Genomic DNA, 4,721 nt, shown 5'->3' with positions numbered 1-4,721 from the left:
AACACTATGGCATTGCTTTGTCTGATTGCTAAAGCTGTCGCTGCCACTGATTTTAGGCATGCAGGCAAAGCCTGAGCTACTGGATCTAATGTACTAGAAAAATAAGCACATGGTTTGTGTGCTCCTGCTTGTTCCTGTGTGAGTACTGACAAGGCAGTACCTTCGCGTTCTGTAACAAAGAGTGTAAACTGTTTTCTGTAACATGGTGTTGCTAAAACAGGTGCTTGACATAAAGCTTTCTTTAGGCTTTCAAAAGCTTGTGTATGTTCCTGAGTCCAAGGGAGAACAGTCGATGTGGCTGCCTCCTGTGTTGTCAACTGAATGAGTGGTTTTGCTAGAAATGCGTATTGCGGGATCCACTGTCTACAGTATGAAGTGAGGCCTATGAAAGCCCGCACCTCCTTTTGTGTCTTGGGTATTTGCATGTTAGCTATTAACTGAATGCGGTCGGGTGTAAGCTGCCTTCCCTCCTTGGACAGCGAGTGTCCAAGATAAATAACTCGCTGGACACAGAATTGCAGCTTAGAAGGGGACACCTTGTGCCCCTTTTCGGCTAGAAACTGTAAAACTGTCAGTGATGCTTTTTCACATTCGGGTTCGCTTCGGGCGGTGATCAGCAGATCATCGACGTATTGAAGCAGAGCAGTGTTAACTGGCATGTGGATACTGTCAAGTTCTCGTTTCAGTGCTTGGCTATAGATGCTGGGGCTTTCTGTAAATCCTTGAGGTGCGCGTGAGAATTTAAAGCTACGTCCATTTAAACTAAATCCGAACAAATATTGGCTTTCCGGATCTATTGGGACGCTGAAAAAGGCATTCTTGAGATCGATTACAGTAAAGAATGTCGCTTCGGAATCAATAGCTGTCAGTAATGACGAGATATCTGGGACCACAGGGAATTGTGGCACAATGCATTTGTTTAACTCGCGTAGATCAATAACCAATCGATAGACTGGCGGGGCCTTTGGATCTGTTCGTTTAAGAATCGGAATTATCGGTGAATTACATACATTGGAGTCTGTTTCTACAACCACTCCTTGGGCAATGAGCTCGTCAATGATTTGTAGTAAAGCCACTACAGCATCTGGTGGTAACTTGTATTGTCGCATTCGTGGTAGCACCACTCCTGCCTTTAATGTGACTCGATATGGTGTAATGTTCATGCAACCAACATCTGTAGGGCCTTGTGCCCATAGATGTGTGGGTAAAGTCTGTAATCGGGGATCCATGTCTCTAGACACATAATGACCTTTAAAATCACGTAAAAACAATCTTACTCCTTCCGGAGAACAACATATTATGGCTCCTAGAGCTTTCAACGTTTTTATTCCTAATAGATTTTCTGGACATGATTTAGTAAGCAATAAATCGGTAGTTCGGGTCAAAGGTCCTATCGTAAGTGGGAGAGGCTGTGACACCTCATTAACAATAGGTTTTCCTGAAAAACCAAGGGAAATATTCTGTGAGCCTGAGAGGGGTGCCCCTGGAACTTCACTACGTTTTATGGTTGTTCGACTTGCCCCTGTATCGAGTAAAAATTTTCTGTCTTGGCCTAATAATTCACTATGTACATAAGGTCCTTCTTGATCTACAGGGATCTCGATAAGGGGTAAGTCAACTTCCCTCTCTAGGCTTTTTCATGCGTAACGCTGGTACTCAGGATATTCATACTGTGCGGTCTGATACATTTGTCGTGTTGTTGTCTGTGTGGCAGCAACAGGCAACGGTGGTGCAGCTGGCACAAACTGTATTGGCTGTTGTGCGGCTGGCATGGACTGTGCATGCTGCGGAGCTCCTTGTTCATTCTGATCTTGTCTTAGTGGCCGTGGTCTTTCTTGTGTTTTACCTATGCTGATATTATGTTTCAAAACTGGACAATCGTGTACGTAATGACCTGGCTTTTTGCAATAATTGCATGTCCCTTTTACAGGTCCTGCTGAATCACCGGAATGTGTCATACCCTTTTTATGTCCTTCAGCTGGAACTGTCTGAGAAACTAGCATTTTCGTTTTCGTGTCTTTCATGCGTCTGTGTTCGTGTTCTTGTTCCTCTCTAATTCTATTGTGATGGTATTGTAACATTTGTAACATTTGTGATGGAGTGTTACCTTGCCAGGTACTCTCGAATTTTAATACTCTATTCTTTACTTGGGGTAGAGCATTTTCTACTAATTTTGTTACGAACAGATGTGGGTATGATTCGCTACTTGCTTTTAGGCCACTATTTATACCAAAACATTTTTCAAATCGGGCATAGTAATCACTAGTGTCTTCATCTTGCTTCTGTTTACAGGCTGAAATTGTACCCCAATCTTCCTTTTTCGTAGTTAATAAACGTGGCAGTACCTGTACTAGTAAACCTGGTAATGCCTTAGTTTTGTCCCCAAGCCCTGCTCCTGCAGTTCGGGCCTTTTCTTCTGCTTCTAATGCTGACCATTCTATCTTTTGGTCTCCTACCTCCCACTCTTTTTCCTTGAGTTTTTCGTAAATGCCAGCAGGCATCAATACCTTCAGTATTGTCATAATGTCGGGATAGGTATACTCCCCCATGAGTAACATGTCTTTAATTTCTCGGTGAAAACCCGCTGGGTCTTTGTCATGACTGGGTACCACTTTCTTCATTTGTAACAATTCTATTTTCGATATGGGCGTATATACAAATACGCGTTTAAACTCATTGTCCTCGCCCTTTATTGGGTGCACTTCTCGTAGGGGATTCTGTCTATCCATGTAATACGTAGTTCTTTCCTTGACGGGTAATGAGACACGGTCTGAACATACAAAAAGAATATACTGCTTTCTTGATTCTAGAATTTCTTTAATTAATTTAGTACCTGAACCTCTCCATTTATTCATAAGCAATTCAGTCAATATGTCAGGTAAGGGACCAGGATCTGAATGTTGACTCCGATATAGTATAACGAGTTGTTGAATCATATAAATCCCAGCTAACCTCTGTTCATCTGGGGTGAGATTCAAAAACGTGCGTGCTACTGTATCATCACTATATTTTCCGGGACTGTCCACCCAATGGACAGCTGCCCTAGCTAAATCTTGTTCATCCATAGAATCGAGGAAATGATAACCCCTTCGTTCTCGGAGTAGTTTGTCGGCGACTTGGAACGAATGCTCGTTAGACCTTATATGGACTATGGGTGTTGGGAAACCCCTGTTATTGTCTGGACATATCGGACGTATCGGGTCAATAGGACATCTATTACTATTACAAGATCTTCCTCTACCTACATAGGCTATAGTGTCTGACTGTCCTGTGGGCAGTCCTGATCCTTCCTCCTCGTTTTGCTCGAACTCATCTACCGCTAATCTTTCTTCGTGTAAGCGTCCTATTTCTTTACGGATCTTTCGGCACATGGCTATTATACAATTTTGTTTATCATGTCTACCTTCTGATATATTCTGGCTCCATCTGGTAAGAATTTGCATTGCTTCCGGGTCTACCCCCGGTCGGTCTTCATTTCTGATCACACAATTTATGAGGAAACGTAACAGTTCCCCCTGTATCTCCACTTTCTGGTATTCCATAGCTCTGTTAATACATTCTGGATCTCGCCCTGTTTGGACAAAATGGTATATTTTATCTAGATGGGCAGTCATTCCCGGTAACTTCCCTAAGTACACTGCGGCTCGTCTGATACGTAATGATGCTAGGGTCATTTCGTCCTCTTTGCCGGGCACAGGGTCATATCTGCAATCTATAAGAAGTTCCTTAAGCGTACGGGCATTAATGAGTTTGGGTGTACGTGAATGTCCTGACTCTTGAAAAGTAAGTTTATTTATTCTGGGTGGCGTAGAAAAGATGTTGCTAGCACCTCCCGTAGCCCCATCTGGGGTGTCGGATGTGAAAGGATTCGTTGAACGTGATACAGCAACTATAGGTGTGGACACAGCTATAGAAGCAGCTGTAGGAACAGATGTAGAAACAGATGTGCTTACCGGAACTTGTTGCTGTAGAGATACGGATACCGGATCTTGGCGTTGAACCTCCCCGATAGGTGGTCTATGTGGGGCGGAATTAGCATACTCGGGAGCTGCGTCATCTAAATATGAGGAAAGAAAAACATCTTCTGCGGTTCTAGGATGCCCCTTAGGATGTACCTTTATTGGGAATAATGGGGGTGGCAAGTCTTTCGGTATCTCTGGAGTAGCCTTAGGTAATCCTTCGGCCAGAAGGGGATACATACCATTCATAAGGGCATTCCTTTGTCTATCTACTTGTTCTGATTTCACTCGGATACCTTCCTCAATTAATAGATTTTCTCGAACTTTATTTGAACTCTCTTTACTCTTCTCTTCCTGTCTACGTGCTTTTTCTGTTCGTCTATGTGATTCTTTACGCCATAATTCAATGGCATCTTTCTGTGACTGTCTGACTTTCCTTTTCCATAACTCTTCCTCGACTTTCATGATGCACTCTGCATCCCAGGTTCCCGCTGTGGGCCACCTCTGACTTTCTGGTAATTCCTTGGTGTAATCTACCCATAAATCAAGAAATAATATAGCGTCTAAGCCATGTTTATGATACATGAAGTACCCTGGAGTGTCCCTAGGAGGAATGGGAACGGCTTCTTCGAGTACCCCTTTTCTTGTAGTGATCTGTCTTAGTTTCGAAAAGAGCGGCATATTGAGAACTGATCTGATACTTAATCTTGAACACACTTAGTACAAAAGCACAATTATGAACAACCATTCATACCACAATAT

The sequence above is a fragment of the Triturus cristatus genome, chromosome 12 (assembly GCF_964204655.1).
Source record: "Triturus cristatus chromosome 12, aTriCri1.1, whole genome shotgun sequence".
Lineage (NCBI taxonomy): Eukaryota > Metazoa > Chordata > Amphibia > Caudata > Salamandridae > Triturus > Triturus cristatus.
The sequence above is the reverse complement of the archived record's forward strand: the minus strand, read 5'-3'. Positions refer to the sequence as shown.